Below are 22251 nucleotides of genomic sequence, written 5' to 3' on the forward strand. Positions count from 1 at the left end.
AAGGACCGATGGAGGGGCAGCATCAGAGGGGGAACCAGATTTAAGATTCCCAAAGAGTCTTTCTACCATGGCTAGATCAAGCAAAGGGAATGACTCAAGCAATGCGGGAGGTGCAGGCATTAGCAAGGGAAAGGTGGTGTCAATAGAGTGAAAGGTTGAATAGATATTAGACACCTTAGTGGCAAACAAATTGGCCAGTTCATCACATCATTTCTGGGGGTCCGAAGATTCATTAGAGGGACGGGGGGGGAATGGGGGGTAACCAAGGATTTAAAAATTTAAATAATTTCCCTAGGGGAATCGGCGGCAGCAGCAATTTTGAGTTGATAATAGGAAGATTGTGCCAATCTTAATTGATTTTTATATGTCCTTAGTGCTAATCTATATTCATTTCTATTGTCGATGGAGGAGTGTTTCCTCCATTTTCTTTCAGCCCGCTTGCAGCTTTGTTTAAGCCCTTTTAATTCAATAGAATACCAAGGCATTTTATTAGAGCCAATCTGATGACATACTTCAGTTTTGGGAAGGGTGAGGTCTAATGAGGTCTCTATCCAACTATTGAAAGAAGCATTAGCTATGACAGGATTATCACAGATAAGGGGGGGGAGACTTATTCAGGGTAGCTACCCAGTCATCCAGGGAAAGTCTGGACCAAATCCGACTCGGCTTCCTAGATAGTCTAACCAGATGATTCAGGTCAGGAGGAGTCCATGTGAATGAAATCAGAGCATGGCCTGACCACGGAACAAAAAGTGACTCATCCCAGCATATATTATCCAGGTTGGTGAAAGAATGGTCAATCAGATGTCCAGCTAAGTGAGTGGGTCCAGAAACAATTTGTTTAAGTTGTAACATCCCCAAACCTTCCATAAGGTCCTGCGAGGGGAGGGCCTCTGGTTCATCAAGGTGTATATTAAAATCACCCAGAATAGAAAGGTTGGGGGTGCTACTTGTGATATAGGTAATCTTATAATGAAGATTATTACAGAAGTTATTGTGTGCTCCTGGGGGCCGGTAGACCAAAATCCCCGAAAGGTGCAGGTAGGAGAAAAAGAGATGGCAAATGCCATACTCTCACATTCTGATAGCGGGCTCTCAGCGATTCGGCACCCGAAAGAGTTTCTGTAAATAATAGCGACCCGTCCACCTTGACGGTCGTGCCTGCTAATAACATAGCTTGGGGGCAGGGCCCGGACTATATCTGGGTCCGAGGCCTCTGTTAACCAGGTTTCAGTTAGAAAGAGGACTTCGGAATCTCTATCCTCCAATAACAGGCGAATTTCATACGCATGTTTCGGGAGATAGCGACAATCAACCCCTTCAGCGTGACGCAAATTTTCGCGCTGTGCTGAAGGTTCTAAGAAACGGGCGTGGCCGTGATGGAACGGTTCCGTCATAAGCACAGCCCAACCGGCGCTCATGACGGAACCGCTCCGTCATGAGCACCGAAGGGGTTAAGAAATGCTAGGGAATATGATTTGGCTTTGTCGTTTTTGACAGAACAGATTTCTGGAGGTCCAATAATAAATTTGCAATACGGGCAAGGGAGCATTGCCTCATCCGGCGGTATAGAATGGGGGCTTAGGGCTGTAAGGTCTCCTCTCAGTTTCCGGAGACATTCCCCACTATATTTCAATTTACCTGCTGTACTGGGTCCAGTCGTCCCAGTCCCCGGTCCCGTCCTGTCACGGATGGGCACAGACGGGCTTTCCTTAGGCGCTCCTTTGGCGCGAGAGGGGCGCGTCCGCTGTGCGGAGACATGACTGTATTAATTTATGCGTTTTCAGCGCGTGTCCCAGAGGTTGGTCCCAAAGCCTAGTCCGGCAACCTGCCTGCCTCCCCAAGATGGCCGCTGTGTGTTGTCGGCCTCCTCAGTGCACAAAGAGTGACTCAGCGCCTATTCGGCTGAGTAAGGGCAGAGAGGTATCAAAATGCAGCGCACATTAAATATAAGTCAAAATATAATTCCCTTTGGGCGAATTACCATAGAAACACAAATTCTTACAGACACATATAAACTCACCAATATCAAACCATAACAAGGAAGCAATAAAAATAAATTAAAAAACAGTGAAAACACTATGATAAAAGCAGATTTGTACAGTTTATTTGCATACACTATATTTTATTGCGGTTTCCAGCATTGTTTGCGAGCACGCGGGACGCCTTTCTTTGAGCGCCGAACGGGGTCTGCACGCTGGTAATTTCACGTGTGACCAACGATTTCCTGATCCTGTGACTGCCAAACAATAATGGAGCTTTAACTATATACCCTGACAGAGTGTGTACAAACGATTATAGCAGTACCGCGTGCGTGGTTTTATCACTCCACAGCTATATATACATTGACACATGTTGTCAGCTACGAAGTTTTGAAACAACGCAGACCATAAGTATCGTGGTCCCCTAATTATTTTCAAGACACACTAGGAGGACAACACTATTTTAATTTGGAAAAGATAATTCGCTGGACGAATATCCATTGAAACTGAGAAGGAGGCAGAGTACCCCAGATCATATTTTATTGATACAAAATAATTGAGAATCATTGGGAAACATTTATTGTAATTGTCCTGATGAAGGTGGTGAAATATTAAATATTCCGCCAAAACGCGTCGATGCACAAGGAGCAATACAGAAAAAACAAATTAAGGAAAATTCTAAGCCTTTGTTGGAATTTAGTCCTTTTCCTGTACCTCCTTTTTATAGGAATGTTTGATTTATTTCTTTTATAGTGTTCCGTTTTGTATGTTTCCCTCTTTTTAAACAAAATATAGTGTATGCAAATAAACTGTACAGATCTACTTTTATCATAGTGTTTTCACTGTTTTTTAGTTTATTTTTATTGCTTCCTTGTTATGGTTTGATATTGGTGAGTTTATATGTGTCTGTAAGAATTTGTGTTTCTATGGTAATTCGCCCAAAGGGAATTATATTTTGACTTGTGTCAATTGTGGAACCCTATCCCTTTGGTCCTGGGGCCCCTCTCTCTTTTATTAGAGACACATTAAATATAAGCCTGCTAAGGGAAAACTGGTTGTGAATACTAACACTTGATTTAAAGAATATACAGTGTTTTAAAATCATGCAAGAGATCAAGAAACTCCCGGCTTCCGCCTCAGGAGTGGTGCAAAGTAGTACTAGGTCTAGCGTGGGCCCTCTGAGATGCTTAATTTATGCGTTTTCAACGCGTGTCCCAGAGGTTGGTCCCAAAGCCTAGTCCGGCAACCTGCCTGCCTTCCCAGGATGGCCGCTGTGTGTTGCCGGCCGCCTCAGTGCACAAAGAGCGACTCAGCGCCTATTCGGCTGAGTAAGGCCAGAGAGGTATCAAAATGCGGCACAAATTAAATATAAGCCTGCTAAGGGAAAACTGGTGGTGAATACTAACACTTGGTTAAAAGAATATACAGTGTTTTAAAATCATGCAAGAGATTAAGAAACTCCTGGCTTCCGCCTCAGGAGTGTTGCAAAGTAGTACTGGGTCTAGCGCGGGCCCTCTGGGATGCTTAATTTATGCGTTTTCAGCGTGTGTCCGAGAGGTTAGTCCCAAAGCCTGGTTCGGCAACCTGCCTGCCTCCCCAAGATGGCCGCTGTGTGTTGTCGGCCGCCTCAGTGCACGAAGAGCGACTCAGCGCCTATTCGGCTGAGTAAGGGCAGAGAGGTTTCAAAATGCGGCGCAAATTAAATATGGATTGGGGGACACAAACTAAGAAGGCCAATCTGAAATTAACACAATCAGTGGGTGGTATTCTGAAAGTGTATAAAAACTGCACACAAAAAGTGGTTGGACCCCTACAGAAATTTACAAAACATCAAGCGAGGGGAGCTTGCTTATACGGAGCTGAACTTTAGGGCCATTGTGCACCTCATACTCTATCTGTCACAGAGAACACCTTTATTAGGCAACTACTGGGCCTCCCAAGAAGCACGCCCCTAACTCCACTTAGGCCCTATTGCTGATCTAATAGCCTCCCATCCCCTCCTCTTCTGGCATTGCATATGGAGCACGCCGGAGCTAGTCACATATAGGGAGGAACTGAGGGATGTTATATCCATACTAGGTGTAGCAAACTTACCTTGGCTGTCTTATGTTAGGAATATATGCTTCTCACTGGGGTGGGCAAATATGTGGACTACCCCGGAAGAGACTTGTCCCAGTATATCCAAAAAGTCCTTAGTTGCGGTTTTTAAAGAACACAAATTTGCTATGTTGACCCAGAGTACGAATTCGTGTTGCCTGGCCTCAAGGTTCTTGTATGTTAAACAGCAGTATAAACTAGAATTGGCTCTGGATAGCATCCAACCGTTTATGGCAAAAAAAATTGTATTTACAATTTAGGCAAGGTACATTACTGCTCCGTGCATTTAGGAATAAATGCAAGGGTGCAACCAAAGCTGATTGTCCTGGCTGCTCTGCCTCTGAAGAATCAGATCTCCATGTCATGTTGTTTTGCCCCGCTTATACTAGGCCCAGATCGAGGTGGGTTCTTCAACTCTGCAGGAATATGGGACTCAGAAATTATGTAGAGGTGTTCAAATTACTTAAATATGAAACACTCCGATTATTTGTAGTTGTCACCTCGAAATTCCTATTTTCAATGTGGTGTATACGCAGAGGTATTCTCAAGGGAAATTAGATGGCTAGTAACCAGACGCTGCCATCCCGCTCATAAACACATCTGTTTTATATAGTCTTATCTAGAGAACTGCGCTAAATATTTTAGATATGGTAAAACGATTTTAATGTTTTTTCTTTTTAAATTCTTTTTTTAAGGAAATAATTGGTTGATTTTAATAGCTTTTTAACTCCATCAAATGCGACTTGAAACTTTATGTATGTTAAACCTTTAGGGGTTGGAATGATCTGTAGTGATAGTAATATAATATGAACTCACTCTTCCTCAAATGTATCTACTTGAGATGATTGGAACATGTATTTTTTGTTTATAGTGTACGAATATTGACTATAGTGTCTGAGTTTTAACAAATATTTGTATTCTATGATTTGTATATGTATTGTGCTTTTATGGCTTGTTTAGCCGAAATAAAGCTCTTTTTGACTTTGACTTTGATTACATGGAGTGGGCAAATGTCCCTCCTTCCCAGACCTACTGAGTCACAGCCCAGCGAGCTCAGCTGCAAAGGACATGAGAAGTCAAACAGCCCAGGCTGTCAGTGGAGGGTTAGGAGAAATCTTTGTTCAGTCGGTGTTTCATGGGCCTCGGGGCTAGAAAGGAAAGGGGATCCCTGGCTGTGGTTTGAATAATGAAATGCAGAAATAATCAAGGCGCAGGGGCCTCGGTGCCACTGCACCTGCTGCACCAATGGAAGCTACGCTTCAGTTGAGATCATAATCTCCACCTAGTGAGCCTGGGCACATGGAATAGCTTGGATTTCAGTACATCCACTCCTCCTGTTTCTAGGGTCAGGGGTGGCCAAATTCTGATGACCGATACTGAGTTAGCTTTATATTTTATTACATCCACCCCTGAACTCCATATCTGCTCTCAATCCTGGAACATCGCCCGTATTGACAAAATATGATTCAAGTTTATAGTAAGAACTGCGCCAATCCGACCCTGGACACTGGTGACAATTTTCCAAGCGTCTGTGTGCCAAGATTTGGAAAGCAGACTAGAGGTTTTTTTAAAAAAAAAAGGAGAAAGTAATTTTCCAGTTAATTTACGAGTGGGGGCGTTTTGCATAGATAAAAGCAGAAATAGCAAGGTTTGGATTGAATATATCTGCTCTTCATTCGGATTACTGGCATAAAAGTTTCTTAGACTAAAATGCAAATGATGCTTGCCTGACATATCTTTTTCTATTAATAATCCTGAAAGCTGAAATCACAGTAGGCATTTTAATATTTCTGATCTTTGTCTGCCATCTAGTGGTGTAAATAATGTTGTAGCAATTACATGACGTTAAATGCCTAGGAATTAGTAACCGGGCATCTATCTTCTTACTAAATTATATTTCAAAAGTGACGGTGATTGGTACATCAGCTAACAATAATGAATCTAATTTCCGCTTGCTAAATTCTAGTTGCCCGGTGGAAGAGAAAAAAGCTCAAATATAATGACGTTTACAGCAAGTTATTCCTCACCATTCAGTCTGATATCGGCATACATTGATTGGTAGTGCCCTGAGGCAATTTTATTGCTGCTGCGGAGCACTAGTACATTATTTAGGAATCATTTCTAAACTCGGGCTAGGGGCTTATTTAGAATGCCGTACTGGGTGTTTAATTTATAATTTGGACACTTGGGAGTTCAGCAATTCTGTGGCCCATGAGGGAAGTTCCATCACTTCAGTTATTCCTATAGAGAGACCTGCAAAGAGAGTGTCCATCTTCACTACTCACATAACTAGTGTCATCTAAAGTAACTTTTGAACTGGAATGTAAATACCTACAAACCGCACTCTGCGATTCCCTACTACGGATAGGAGTCAAAGTAGCTAGCTTCTAGATTCCTGGGGCCTTATTTATGAAGGCCTTGCGCCGCCGGTGCGTCACTTTTAACATGGGAAAAAGTGACGCACCGGTGGCGCAAGGCTTTCATAAATGAGGCCCCTGGACCACATGTAAGGCTAACAGAGGAGGATGTATACGTTTCAGGCAAGCAGCGGTATTTTTGTTGACTGGACCTGGTGATCATTCTGGTGTATATGGGTTCTATTGCATCAGCATAGATTTGAAGCTGTAAGTAGTACTGAGATATAACCTGTGCCAGTGGTCCCCTCTACATAGCGAAAAGGAGGATGAAAGTCAAGGACGAGCATCTAAATCCGATTTGCTGACTGCAGTTTGATGGGATTGCTTAGGGACATTGAAAACCCATCGCAGCAGTTTATGCCCATGTTTACTATGTAGTGGTGCTTTAGCTGGCATCAGGCCAAGCTTAGTTTTTCTTACACCCATATTAATGAGGGAACTGCTGCATCTAGATGCTGGAAGAAATGTAGAAACAAAGGGCCACACCCACTTGCCGAGTTTAAAAGTAATACTTTATTTATTATGCCTGTTACAAAACCACAGATACAACAGCAAACGTATTCGTACCCAAAAATTAGCCGGTGTTGTGTAATATGTGGTATCCCCCTGGTATCGTGTATCCCCTGCACTTCGGCTTTCTTCGGAGAATAAACTCAGCACGGGCAGGATCAGACATAAGCAGTCGATCTCTGCTCGGGCTGAGGGCGGGAATACACAATTTCACTGGATCTGAAACGGAGCTCAGCTAAGGTTATTAATTGCTCACGTTTCTTTAATGAAGGAGTCAATGCTGCACATGAAGAGACAGGAAGCAATTAATTACCCGACATGTCGTTATTAAAAGAGTTATACTGTACATGAACAGACAGGACGCAAATCTCGAGTAGAACAAAGAAAGACGCTTGAAATAAATAAAAAGGTATACGCATTCACGGAGTGAAAGAATGAAATATATTTTCGAGGCATGCACGGAGCGAAATAATGGAGTACGTTTTCGAGGCATGCACGGAGTGACAGAATCACACGAGGCATGCACGAAGTGAAAGCGTACATTTTCAAGGAGAAAACAAAGATGTGACACTGTATGGAAGCGCAGTTAATGGCTAAATTACACAAATAAACTCTTATTTCATGGATTTTACGTTTAAAAAAATATATAATGGTTATTTATTGTGAATCTTTTACGTTTAAAAAAATATATAATGGTTATTTATTGTGAATCTTTAAAATGTGCTCACACTGTGGCTCTTCTCTGTGAGCGTTCTGTCATTAGTACAATTAGTATGACACTGCTTTTAACACTCACTTTTTTGATAAAACATCTGCCCATCTTTGTGTGCAGTGCGGCTGAACTCCGATTTAACATATTACAGCATCAAAAATTCAAGTGAACAATTTCCACCAGTCCAGTTTTGGATTTAAAAGAGGCCAAAAGACAAGAGAAAACAATGCTTAATCCCGAAATAAGAATATTTCTGCTTAAATGTCAGACGACAGTCTGAAACATGTGAAATAGGTTGATGACTGATGTGCTGTGGTGAACTGCATGCTGTAATTACACATTTGCGTAAAGTAATGCGCATACCACCACCACCACTCGGAAACATATATGCATTTTTATATATCTGATACTGTCCTACAAAACATTAGAAAAATATAGCAACACCATGTTCCTGAGGTTGTACAATATACAGACACTAGGTTACCCTTTTCAGCAGAAGGCTGGCCTACACAAGATGTTCACAGCACTCAAGAAAGATGACAAAAATCACAAAAGAAAAACAAGCATTGGCATAGCCAATAGGTCTCGCATTTGAGACCTTATAAGTGTTTAGCCATGCAGTTGGTGTTGTTGCACCAAGGATATTCTGCTGCATAACTAAATACTTATAGGATCCAAAAAGCGAGACCTATTGGCTAGGCCAATGCTTGTTTGTTTTGTGTTGCTGTTTTGTTTAAGTTGCCAGATCTACACTAGCTGGACATGTCTTTTGTTAACAGGTCTTTGCATCAAATGAACTTGTTTTCATTGCTCTGAATGTTGTTTCAATTATGGTTGTAGGAAGCAGTCATTCCCGGGGGTGTGGGGGCTGCCTAGCTGTGCGCATGAGCCAAATTTTGCGAATGAGAAAAATCCTGGTGCAGGCGCAATTTACAAGTGTGGAGTGAGTGAGCCCCAGGCAGCATGACACACTCACACAGGAGTTCATGCACTGCACCTGCATACTCACCATGATTTAAGGAAACTCGACCCACTCCCTCCCAGGCATCAAACACATATTTACCAAGAAACTCTGAGAAGAGCCTGCCTGCTGCACTGACGGCTGGTGGTGGGTGTGCCTGGTAAAAGCGTTTACTGGTGGCTGGTGGTGTATGTGCCTGGTGAAAACGTGCACTGACGGGCGGCTGGGTGTGTGTGTGTGCCCGGTGAAAGCGTGCACTGACAGCTGGTAGTGTGTGTGCCTGGTGAAAGCGTACACTGATGGCTGGGGGTGTGTGTGCCTGGTGAAAGCGTACACTGATGGCTGTGGGGGTGGTGTGCTTGGTGAAAGCGTGTACTGATGGCTGGGTGTGTGTGTACCCGGTGGAAGCGTGCATTGACGGCTGGTTGTGTGTGTGCCTGGTGGAAGCGTGCACTGATGGCTGGTGGTGTGTGCCTGGAGGAAGCATGCACTGAAGGCTGGTGGTGTGTGTGTGCCTCGTGGAAGCGTGCACTGATGGCTGGTGGTGTGTGTGCCCGGTGAAAGCGTGCACCAACAGCTGGTGGTGTGTGTGCCTGGTGGAAGCGTGAACTGATGGCTGGTGGTGAGTGTGCCTGGTGGAAGCATGCACTGATGGCTGGTGGTGTGTGTGCCTGGTGGAAGTGTGCACTGACGGCTGGTGGTGTGTGCCTGATGGAAGCGTGCACTGACGGCTGGTGGTGTGTGCCTGATGGAAGCGTGCACTGACGGCTGGTGGTGTGTGAGCCTGGTGGAAGCGTGCACTGACGGCTGGTGGTGTGTGTGCCCGGTGAAAGCGTGCACCGATGGCTGGTGGGGTATGTGTGTGTGCCTGGTGAAAGGGTGCACCGACGGCTGGTGGTGTGTGTGCCTGGTCAAATCGTGCACTGAAGGCTGGTGGTGTGTGTGCCTGGTGGAAGCGTGCACTGATGGCTGGTGGTGTGTGTGTGTGCCTGGTGAAAGCGAGCACTGATGGCAGGTGGTGTGTGCTTGGTGGAAGCATGCACCGACGGCTGGTAGTGTGTGACGGCTGGTAGTGTGTGTGCCTGGTGGAAGTGTGCACTGACGGCTGGTGGTGTGTGTGCCTGGTGGAAGCTTGCACTGACGGCTGGTGGTGTGTGTGCTGGGTGGAAGCATGCACTGACCGCTGGTGGTGTGTGTGCCCGGTGAAAGCGTGCACCGACGGCTGGTGGTGTGTGTGTGTGTTTGTGCCTGGTGAAAGCATGCACTGACGGCTGGTGGTGTATGGCTGGTGGAAGCGTGCACAGATGGCTGGTAGTGTGTGTGCCTGGTGAAAGTGTGCAATGATGGCTGGTGGTGTGTGTGCCTGATGGAAGCGTGCACTGACGGCTGGTGGTGTGTGAGCCTGGTGGAAGCGTGCACTGACGACTGGTGGTGTGTGTGCCCGGTGAAAGCGTGCACCGATGGCTGGTGGGGTGTGTGTGCCTGGTGAAAGCGTGCACCGACGGCTGGTGGTGTGTGTGCCTGGTCAAATCGTGCACTGAAAGCTGGTGGTGTGTGTGCCTGGTGGAAGCGTGCACTGATGGCTGGGGGTGTGTGTGTGTGCCTGGTGAAAGCGAGCACTGATGGTTGGTGGTGTGTGCTTGGCGGAAGCGTGCACCGACGGCTGGTAGTGTGTGACGGCTGGTAGTGTGTGTGCCTGGTGAAAGTGTGCACTGACGGCTGGTGGTGTGTGTGCCTGGTGGAAGCTTGCACTGATGGCTGGTGGTGTGTGTGCTGGGTGGAAGCATGCACTGACGGCTGGTGGTGTGTGTGCCCGGTAAAAGCGTGCACCGACGGCTGGTGGTGTGTGTGTGTGTGTGTGCCTGGTGAAAGCATGCACTGACGGCTGGTGGTGTATGGCTGGTGGAAGCGTGCACAGACGGCTGGTAGTGTGTGTGTCTGGTGAAAGTGTGCACTGATGGATGGTGGTGTGTGTGCCTGGTGAAAACGTGCACTGATGGCTGGTGGTGTGTGTGCCTGGTGGATGTGTGCACAGACGGCTGGTGGTGTGTTTGCCTGGTGGAAGCATGCACTGATGGATGGTGGTGTGCGTGCCTGCTGGAAGCGTGCACTGATTGCTGGTGGTGTGTGTGCCCGGTGAAAGCGTGTACTGACGGCTGGCGGTGTGTGTGCCCGGTGGAAGCGAGCACTGACGGCTGGTGGTGTGTGTGCCTGGTGGAAGCGTGCACTGACAGCTGGTGGTGTGTGTGGCTGGTGGAAGCGTGCACTGACGGCTGGTGGTGTGTGCCCAGTGAAAGCATGCACTGACGGCAGGTGGTGTGTGTGTCTGGTGGAAGCACCCCTTGCAAGGCTAGTAAAATCTCAGGGGATGGAACTGGTGTCATACGCCGATGACACCCAGATTATGGTGTCACTGGCCCACTCAGTATCATCATCCGCCACCAACTTCAGGATCTGTATGCAGACAGTCTCGGATTGGATGCTTCAGAACTCCCTGAAGCTGAATGGTGAAAAAACTGAGATTCTGGTCTTTGGCAAGGACCGGGATATCTGGTCGGATGAGTGGTGGCCGGCATCACTGGGAACCTGTCCATCCCCTGCCCAGTCAGCAAGAAACCTTGGGGTAATCTTTGACACCTCCCTATCCATGACTCTGCAGGTCAACCGTACGGTGGCCACCTGCTGGGGAGTGCTAAAGATTCTCAGGAGGATCCTTCACTATCTCTCTCCCTCAGCACGCAAACAGGTGGCAGTAGCATTGATAGGTTCAAGGTTGGACTACTGTAATGCGCTCTATGTAGACTCCAACAAGGGGCTCATTCAGCGATTACAGGTAGTTCAAAATGCGGCTGCTCGCTTTGTCTTAGCACTTCCCAAAGCTTCATCTGCTACGATGGCCAGAAGGAGCCTTCATTGGTTGCCCATTCATCTCAGGATTTCGTTTAAGATCCTCTGTCTTGTCTATCGAGCTTTGGCAGAGGGCTCTTTTGACCCCCTTGGTGCATTGCTGACCCGGTATCAGCCTGGCAGATCTTTAAGATCTTCTGAGATGAATCTGTTGGTTGTCCCACGTACCAAAAGCGTTCGTTGGGGAGACAGAGCTTTTTCTGTTGCTGCTCCCAAACTATGGAACTTGTTACCTCCTGAGATTAAGATGCAACCTTCTCTGTCTTCCTTTAAAAGGGCGCTCAAGACCTGGTGTTTTGTCAGGGCTTATCCGTAATTAGGATCAGTCTCTGTTATCTGGTATTATTTGGTTAGGCGCCTTGACGCCCATCTGGGCTTAGTTGCGCGTTAAAAATTGTTTTTCATTTCATTCATTTAATTTCATTTCATTTTTTCAAGCATGCACGGACAGCTGGTGGTGTGTGTGCCCGTTGAAAGTGTGCACTGATCGCTGGTGTTGTGTGTGCCCGGTGAAAGGGTGCACTGACGGCTGGTGGTGTGTGTGCCTGGTGGAAGTGTGCACTGACGGCTGGTGGTGTGTGTGCCCGGTGGAAGCGCCCACTGACGGCTGGTGGTGTGTGCCAGGTGGAAGCATGCACTGACAGCTGGTGGAGTGTGCCTGGTGGAAGCGTGCACCGATGGCTGGTAGTGTGTGACAGCTGGTAGTGTGTGTGTCTGGTGAAAGTATGCACTGACGGCTGGTGGTGTGTGTGCCTGGTGAAAGTGTGCACTGACGACTGGTGGTTTGTGTGTCCGGTGGAAGCGTGCACTGACGGCTGGTGGTGTGTGTCCCTGGTGGAAGCGTGCACTGACGGCTGGTGGTGTGTGCCTGGTGGAAGCGTGCACTGACGGCTGGTGGGTGTGTGCCTGATGGAAGCGTGCACTGATGGCTGGTGGCGTGTGTGTGCCTGGTGGAAGCATGCACTGATGGCTGGTGGTGTGTGTGCCTGGTGAAAGCGTGCACTGACGGCTGGTGGTGTGTGTGCCTGGTAGAAGCATGCACTGATGGCTGGTGGTGTGTGTGCCTGGTGGAAGCGTGCACTGATGGCTGGTGGTGTGTGTGCCTGGTGGAAGCGTGCACTGACGGCTGGTGGTGTGTGTGCCTGGTGGAAGCGTGCACTGACAGCTGGTGGGTGTGTGCCTGATGGAAGTGTGCACAGGTGACTGGTGGCGTGTGTGTGCCTGGTGGAAGCAGGAGCATTCACAATGATAGAAGACGCAAATGAAACTGACGAAGAGGAAAGGGGAGAAGGGAAGGGAGTGCGAGCAGAGGAGCATGATTCAAAGCGAGAAGACACAAATGAAGCTGGCCAGGAGGGAGGGGGAAAAGGGAGGGGGATGGTGCAAGCAGAGGAGCCTGATTACAGCAATAAAAACACAGATGGCAGCTGTGCACGTGCTCAAGCTCGTGAATGTAAGCTGTAGGCCAGCAAAAGCCTCTGGTGGCACTTTAAAAGCCACTTACTAAATGTCTCAAAGAGACAGCTATGCGCTGTCTCAGACGAGACCCAAAAAGGGAGTTAGTCTTTTAAAAAAGTGTTATGTCAAGTACAACAAAGATATAGAATTCCAATATTGTAAACAGGTAGTATTTTTATCGTACATACTCATTTTCAGCCTCTTGGAGCAATCTCTTTGGACATTTATTGGCACGGACCCAAAAGCTAAGATATTTATATTATATTTAACATGTTGTTGGGACTAAGTATTTCAATCCAGTAACCGTCAGGATCCTGTATAAAAGTAAGTCCTTCCTTTTTACCATCATCTGGTTGCTTCACAGATGTTACTCCTAGATCTTCAAATCTTTTACAAACTGTGCAGACATCTGGAAATGCAATGCCAATGTCCCCAAATCCTCGAGGGTCAGAGCTTCCGTTATGATAACTAGGCCTGGGTGGTAAATTCTGTTTCTCTCGCGGAATTTGGGTAATTTCGCGTTCCGCGGAGAACGCAAAATTGTTCAAAATTCTGCGTTGCGCGACTTCGCGAAATTTTTTGCTTGTTTGCTTTCTCAAAATGCGTGTTCACGAGATATTTACCCCCGAGCACGCAAACAGAGATTGTGAACACGGAAAAAGCATCGCGAACAAGCAATACTGCATGTTCGTGGAATTTCTGCATGTTCACAGAGATTTTTTACCGTTTCGCAGAGATGTGCGGAACGCAATTACGGAAATTCCACCCACCCCTAATGATAACTCCTCTCTTCACTTCCCCAATTATGAGTCAGTTCTATTGTGGCCTTCCAGGAAAAAGTCCATGCTGTTCGTTCTTTTGTATAGCTGGGAATGTCCTTTTTGTCCTCATAACCCATGAAATAAAGTGAACATTTCATAGATGAAAAATCACATTTCTGCAAGAGTGTCATTCAAAGAACTTTAGTGTAAAATTCTAATGACTTTTTGGGATCTTTTATCCTAAGCATAGTTTGCTCCATCAAGTAATCCTTAGTGCTGGGGTCACGGTCTGTGCACGCGCCGACCATGTCTTCTTTTGACAGGCCATGCAACTCCGGCGCCAGGACTTCGGACATGATGCCGCTGCGGCGGCGGGTTTTGGACGAAAGAGAGGGAACCTGACCCTGGGACTGAACTAGGCGGAGTGGCGGGAGCTAGGTCCCTTACATTCTAATTTTTAACAAGTATTTCATAGAGCAAAGGTTTTAGATTGCTATGAGTGACATTTTCATAATGTCAGAGTAATTATGAGTGACATTTGAATGACTATGGGTGACACTTTCTCGCCAGCAGAATTAAGCAATACAGAGGAGGGACGACCGCACTGAAAAGCGTTACACCTTAGGAATGGTACTTGCCAGGAATTGTTGACTAGGAAGACAGATCAGTATTTCTGTCTTGTGACATCGTTTGTCTGCATCAATATTTCATCTTTCTTGCAAATCAACATGCTGTGCACTTTATTGCTGTTAGATAACTTGTAGGTACTGAGTTACTGCTTATCATTTAAAGGCAGAGCCGAATCCCATCTAAGTGGACATGTTTCTTCTTCTCAAATTCCATTCCTTTCTGATGAATTCATTCTATAGTTTATACATTCTCCCGACTCATTTATGATTATTGTTGCAAATATATTTGTCGCTCACCCGTAAACAAACCATACTGGGTGTACTGCACTTATATTCTATACTAGTGTGAACAGTTGGAGCCCCTAGTTTGACATTAAATAATTACCATGTAAAACTACTATTACTAATTTTTGGAAAAGTTAATGCCGCCTTTTACTTGACCTCCATTGCTAGGGGCAAGGGGTACTAAACTGAAATCGGCACTGTGTAATATGGCTAAGTAGGTTCGCCTCCCTGCTGTAAGGATTGGTGTGAAATCTGCAAGGCCCATGAATGGATGTGGTCTCCGTTCTTCATTTTTATCTGATGTTGATGGTGTGGGGTGGTGTGCTGTTATTTATAGTGCTGTGAAGCTCCAGTGATGGTGACACCTCGAACACTGTAGAAAAACAAACTTTATTATTACAAATACCATGAATCTGTGTCATTGTATGTCAAGTGGACTTCAAGGCATGAGTTAAAATTCTTCATTTGTGGATGTTGTCCCTGTTTTTACAATTTTCTTACAAGCATGAGCTATGATTACTGTGTGCAGAACGAGGTTTGTACAAAGTATGGCTCCAGGCACACAGGGTGAACATTGTCACATAGAAACTGCCCTCCTAAAGGGCTACAGTTCTTGTAGAAATAAAATCCTTCTTTTTGAATATGATGTAAAGTGGAATGTCTGCTTGGGAGTGTATACAAATGATTCCATGGCATGTTTCTGCCTCTGCAGAGCGCCTTTGACCAGGGAGTGTGGAAGTTGTTGACAACGACAGCAGGCCTCACGTGCAGCTTGTCTGTGAGCAGAGGTCCACCAGGGGCTTACTATGGCATGCATTGCTCTGCAGCCCAGAGAGGAACTGCCAGTTCTTTAGCTATGTTTGAAATGCTGCTGAGGGCAGATCACCTTGTATATGCCCCACTAAATGGAGTCTGGCCTTCGTGCCATAAGCAACTACTACACTGAACTTAGACACATTTACTTCTTTCGAGGGTGGCAATGATTCCTCACGCCACTTAATTCTGGCTCGTCCGGGACCTGAGCACACATGCACACGTCTCAGGTGTGGCCAGTATGGTTGGGTCCGGTTGCGTGATACTGTGTGTGTGCACTGCAGCTGCAAGCTATTTCTCATAGTGCCAGCTGCAGCAGAGTGTCAGTATACCAGCAAGTACATGAGCCGTCGGTTGGGTCGGGTTAATCGGTGGGAACCCGCCACATGGTGCAAGGGGCCATCTATGCTGCCATTGCCCCAGCAGCCCTTAATGCAGCCAGCAGCCCATGAAAGCTTTGTGAAATGCCGCCCGCTCAAGTTGCATGCCTCAAACAATACAACGTCTTGGTAACCATTGGGCTGGGCAGGCACGGACTTCGACATCCTGATGTCAGTGAACCCTAATGCTGCACGCATGTCCTAAGTGTTATGTTGTAAAACTGTGCAGCTCTTGCAGATACACCAGAGCCCACAAGCCTGCCTCGAACAGCGTGCACTGCATTTTGCCACTTAAGCTTCTATAACGGTACATTATTATATAGCAGCACTCTGGCTTGACATTTGAGGGGGCACTATAATGAGTGACTTTGCTTTTCAGTGCGGTGAAGCGGATCACCACACTGAAATGCGTTAGTCTAACACCTGTTGCGTGGTACTTGGCAGAGCTGGTTTTGCAACTCATGCTTGTCTTTTACATGGCCGGTTGGCAATGTGGGTAAGTGTGCATTCATGGACTTCCATTCACCACTGATGTGAAGCAAGGCCATTTTAAAATGACCTTGCAGTCCAGTAAGATTAGGATTCATAAATAGTAAGATGTTTTTGAGCTTGAAGAGTTTTATTATAACATGTTGTGGAGCTGTTGTGATTATGCAAAGGGAAGTGATCTACAGGTCTGATTTTGCTATGGATGGAAACCCCGGGGCGTTGTGCTTGCAAGGGTATTGTGCAAGTCAGTAAATTGTCTGCTGGCACGATTTAGTACCTCTGCATTCTTGTTGGCATAATGCATCCCATCCCTTGTGTAGAAATGGGTGAGGGTATGCGGAATTTATATGGCGCAGTCACATGAAACCTGTCTTGCATATGAGTCTGGAGGAGGCTTTATAGACTTGTTTCAGTTGGCAATAGCCATAAACACTTGCAAATATCTGTTGTGTATATAGCCAAAGATCCTGCGATGGGTAGAAGTAAGCATATTTTCACCCTGCTTTCATAGCTAATACCTAAGCAGGCACATTTGGTGTATGCACACCTGATTAATTAGAACAGCACGCATCTGCACGTACTTCATGAAAATGTCATGCAGCAGGCCTACAGATGACAATACAAGTTTTTTTTCATGGTTCAAGTGCCGCTCTGCCCCTGTTTTACCAAGCATCTGCAATGCAATAGGTCTCAAATTTGAGCTATTGGCATTGTAAATGGCAATGCCTTTTATTTATGTTTTGATTTTTTTAAACATAAATAAAAGGCATTGCCATTTACAATGCCAATAGCTTCAACTCTTGCAAATTTGAGACCAATTGCATTCCAAATGCTTGAAGGCATCGCTGAGTTGCCCCCTTCTGTCTTCCATGGGCACTGAAGAGCTCCCTGTTTGCTCTGCCAGTGGTCACTCCTGCAGTAAGAGAAACTCATTAAAGAAAATAGTGCGCACAGACTAAAAAAGTCGTACTGTGTAACAACTGAAGTAAAAGTGCCAGTCCTCATGGGAGGTTACAAATGAAGACAAGGCGGGACTAAGGAGGGACTAACAAGCCTAATAACGAATCAGAAGCCAGTATTTACGAAGGACAATGACACAAGCCAATGACAAATATCGGGAGAGAGTGGGCAGGGCTTCAAGTACATAGTCCAATACAGCATGGCTTGCAGAGCAGCCCGTGCGCCGCCCAGGCTCAACCTAAAAAGGCCTTGGAATATCTGGCCACTCAGCTGTGCTCCTCTGTAGTGCTTCTACAGTACTAAACTGAATAAGCACTGTTTTGTGGTGCAAGATTAACACCCTTTTCAATATATCAACCACCTTAATCAGGGTTAAATTTCTTGGCTTTGCTGCTGTTTGAATGAAAGGAACAGCAAACCTTTTGATTCCCCTCCATGAACCCTTTCTAGCAGTACCATTGTATTATGAGAGTGCTATCTATGAAACTGTAAAACCAACAGTAGATGGACAGAATGCAGAACAATGTCATACATTCACCCCAGTACAGAGATCTGGGCCTAAATCCATCTTTTTTTTGCACTCCAAACCACCCCAGTTCAGACATGGCCATATGCAAATCAGCCTTGACCCTGTGCCTCATGGGAACAGTCCAGCCCGAACTGCCAAGCCATGTCTTTCCGGGACCGGAATCAAGCATCCTAGGACCGGTTTCTGGCTATCAGCCGTCTTCAGCCAGGATCGCTTGACTCCAGTGGTGTGGAGAGCATGGGACTCACTTCTGAGCATACCTATCCCACTCGGGGTAACAAATGCAAAACCAACAGTAGATGGACAGAATGCAGAACAATGTCATACATTCACCCCAGTACAGAGATCTGGGCCTAAATCCATCGTTTTTTTGCACTCCAAACCACCCCAGTTCAGACATGTCCATATGCAAATCAGCCTTGACCCTGTGCCTCATGGGACCAGTCCAGCCCGAACTGCCAAGCCATATCTTTCCGGGACCGGAATCAAGCATCCTAGGACCGGTTTCTGGCTATCAGCCGTCTTCAGCCAGGATAGCTTGACTCCAGTGGTGTGGAGAGCATGGGACTCACGTCTGAGCATACCCTTCCCACTCGGGGTGAAAAATGCAAAACCAACAGTAGATGGACAGAATGCAGAACAATGTGATACATTCACACCAGTACAGATATCTGGGCCTAAATCCATCGTTTTTTTGTACTCCACACCACCCCAGTTCAGACATGGCCATATGCAAATCAGCCTTGACCCTGTGCCTCATGGGAACAGTCCAGCCGAACTGCCAAGCCATGTCTTTCCTGGACCGGAATTAAGCATCCTAGGACTGGTTTGTGGCTATCAGCCGTCTTCAGCCAGGATAGCTTGACTCCAGTGGTGTGGAGAGCATGGGACTCACGTCTGAGCATACCCTTCCCACTCGGGGTGAAAAATGCAAAACCAACAGTAGATGGACAGAATGCAGAACAATGTCATACATTCATCCCAGTACAGAGATCTGGGCCCAAATCCATTGTTGTTTTGCACTCCACACCACCCCAGTTCAGACATGGCCATATGCAAATCAGCATTGACCCTGTGCCTCATGGGAACAGTCCTGCCCGTACTGCCAAGCCATGTCTTTCCTGGACCAGAATCAAGCATCCTAGGACCGGTTTCTGGCTATCAGCCGTCTTCAGCCAGGATAGTTGACTCCAGTGGTGTACTGGGGTGAATGTATGACATTGTTCTGCATTCTGTCCATCAATTGTTGGTTTTGCATTTGTCACCCCAAGTGGGACGGGTATGCTCAGACGTGAGTCCCATGCTCTCCACACCACTGGAGTCAAGCTATCCTGGCTAAAGACGGCTGATAGCCAGAAACCGGTCCTAGGATGCTTGATTCCGGTCCAGGGAAGACAAGGCTTGGCAGTTCGGGCTGGACTGTTCCCAAGAAGCACAGGATCAAGGCTGATTTGCATATGGCCATGTCTGAACTGGGGTGATGTGGAGTGCAAAAAACGATGGATTTAGGCCCAGATCTCTGTACTGGGCTGAATGTATGACATTGTTCTGTATTCTGTCCATCAATTGTTGGTTTTGCATCTATGAAACTGTGCCATTTTGAAATTTGCAACCAGACAGATTCTTGGTCAATAGTGATAATGCCCTGGTGGACAAGAGGCTGTGTCTAGCCATGACCTGAATGCTGGCAGAACTAAAGTACAACCGCACATTACTCTTGAGACTTTCAAATAGATCAGCTTCTTACTCTTAAAAAAATATATATCATCCTGTCACTGAACTTTGTGCCTTTTTGTGTGTTATTAAGGATTGGAATGCAGCTCAAGAAATATCTAATGCATTGTTTTATGTTTGTATATTCTGTTCAGGGTTCATATTTACTGTTTGTCTTTTGTGATTTAAGTTAATTATCAGACTACTACAATTGGTAAGTGGATCTGATACCACAAACACCTGCATTTTCCAGTTTGAAAAAAATGCATTTAAGGCAATTAAAAAGTAGTGTTGGACCAAATTTTTTTCCTGTTGTATGATGTTCAAATGAACTACCCAACCAAATGTAATATTGTATGGAAATATCTCACACTGTTATCTGCAACTTCCCACTTCATTCTACAGTTTCACGTTTATGTTGTTTTTATTTAATATTATGAAACAGGCTAAATGGCTCATCCCATATGGTTAAAGACAACAAAAACATTTATTCGGCCACTTAAAAAATATATTAGTTGTCAGAACTAAGCCTAAATTTCTAGCAGTTTTTTTCAAAGTAACATGCATAGAAGTGAAGCTGTACTATAAAATGTATTTTGATGGTGATGTTAACAAAGTACATAGACATACATTATTAAAGCATGTTGTAGGATGATAGTCTCTGTGGTGGACTCCCACCCTGTGCTGAAAAATCAAGAAACACGATTAGAGTTCATTAATTTATATTCAGAAGTTGCCTCCTGAACTTATTAAGTACTTTGTGTGTTATTAAAAGAAAGCAGTCCTTTCTTGCTAGTCCAAGTGTGTGAAATGAGTCCAATGCACAGCAAACAGTTTTCTCTTAAGCCGCCCATGGTTGGTTGTTTTGGATACACATTTATACTGAGTGCAAAGAAAAAGATGTTGCTACATAGCCCTACAAGTCTCATTCATCTCCTCGGGCATGACATTCCGGTCCTTGATGACATTATGCTGGACTACGGGCAGCCAGGAGGACCTGCAACCCTTCCCTCCTCGACACCTACTGGCTCACCCCAAACATCAGTTTACTACTAGGATCTCCCCCCAAAGAACCCTACAAAATTCTCCATGATGTTATCTCTCCTTTGTCTCATTCAATACCTATTTTTTTACTCTTGATTTTTTTCTCCCTAATCCCTTACTACAGGCTCTTCCCTACTCCCTCTCTCCTTTACTCATCCCAGACCTCAACTTACTACTTTGATCTCTCAATTAACACTCATGAATGTCTTCCCTTCTCTATCCCTCCATTTCACTATTCAATCCAGCTAACCGACTTACATGTCCTTCGCTCAAATTAGCTTATACATTCGAGTACAAATACTAATGCTAATACTAATACTATGCTCATATTTCCCTATACTAATCCACCACTAATCGCTTTGGGTTCCGGAGTAGCATGATACTCGCTAAAAAGTGCTTTGACTCCTTATCAGGGGTAGTAAGCGCTATATTGATACAATTACAATTACAATTAGGAGAGATGGAATCATATCATAATCTAAAACAGGAGGAGAGAGAAGGACAGAGAAGGGAAACAATAGCAGAGATAAACAAGCATTTGCAATGCAATAGGTCTCGGTTTAATTAGGTTTGAGCTATTGGCATTGCTAAATATTGCAACACAAACTGCTACAAAAGCTATTGGTGTTGCATTATTTAGCAATGCCAATAGCTCAAACTACCTTGGGAGAGTGCAGCGCCATTGGGGCGCAGGGCAGCCATGGCACACAGCGCAGGTGCAGCAGGGCCCTTTTCCTATCCATCGCATGGCAGCCCAGGAAGTCCTGGTGCCCTACACTATGCATAGAAGGCGGAACTCAGCGCATATCACCCATGCCTCGTACCTTCTGCGCTGTTCGTGGTGCACCATGAGAGGATTCCTAGGGGCAACGAAACTCAGGGCATGTGATGTCCCTGGCACTATATCCAACGGGCAGGCCTGGCACAGCTCAGCAGGAAGGCACTGGCATTAAATTATCACCCCTGCACACTCAATGCAGAGGAAAAAGCACTGTGCCTCAATCCGAGAGCCCTGCACTCGGAGGCAGCGGCTGCAGCTCCCAGCATCAGCGCAGAACTTCACAATGAACAACAAACAAGATCCAGGTGACCGCCCCTTGCTCCACCTGAAAGCACTGCACGGTACCGATGAGCACAGGACATCCATCCCTGCATCTCCCCGGGTGCACAGAGCAGCAAGGAACTAGAAGCACCACCTGCCCCTGCTATGCCCAGAATGCACTGCACAATGAGGAAGCTCTAGTTCCCGGTTCAAGCCCTGCTTCACCCCTGAGGGTTTTGTGCAGACCCGGTCTTTACTCAGCGGACCTATCTGGCAGTACCCAAGCTGGCTATGCTGGTGCGGCCGGAGGTGCACCTTCCTCCGCTGCCACCAACGGGCCCCGGGATCCCAGCCTCCAGGGAAAGTGCTGATGGGAGCTCCGCTCCTGCCCTGTACCGGCCGTGGACACCTCTAGCTGCTGCTCTGAACCGCTACTGCCTCCGGCCTCTGACGTCAGCGGATGGCTTCACCACCCCAAAGCGCTGCATGGAGTTGCTGTGTCTCGCTCCATTGGTAGAGAATGTTTTTATCCCCAAGAGAGGACAGGCGGCCGCTAGCAGTT

General features: G+C 46.2%; 1 pseudogene; it reads right to left on the reverse strand.

Annotated features, from left to right (window-relative positions):
* Positions 1-13298: 13298 nt before the first annotated feature.
* LOC147679547 (lactoylglutathione lyase-like) lies at positions 13299-14161 on the reverse strand (annotated as a pseudogene).
* Between the last annotated feature and the right edge of the window lie 8090 nt (positions 14162-22251).

This window comes from Lissotriton vulgaris, chromosome 11 (genome assembly GCF_964263255.1).
Source record: "Lissotriton vulgaris chromosome 11, aLisVul1.2, whole genome shotgun sequence".
NCBI lineage: Eukaryota > Metazoa > Chordata > Amphibia > Caudata > Salamandridae > Lissotriton > Lissotriton vulgaris.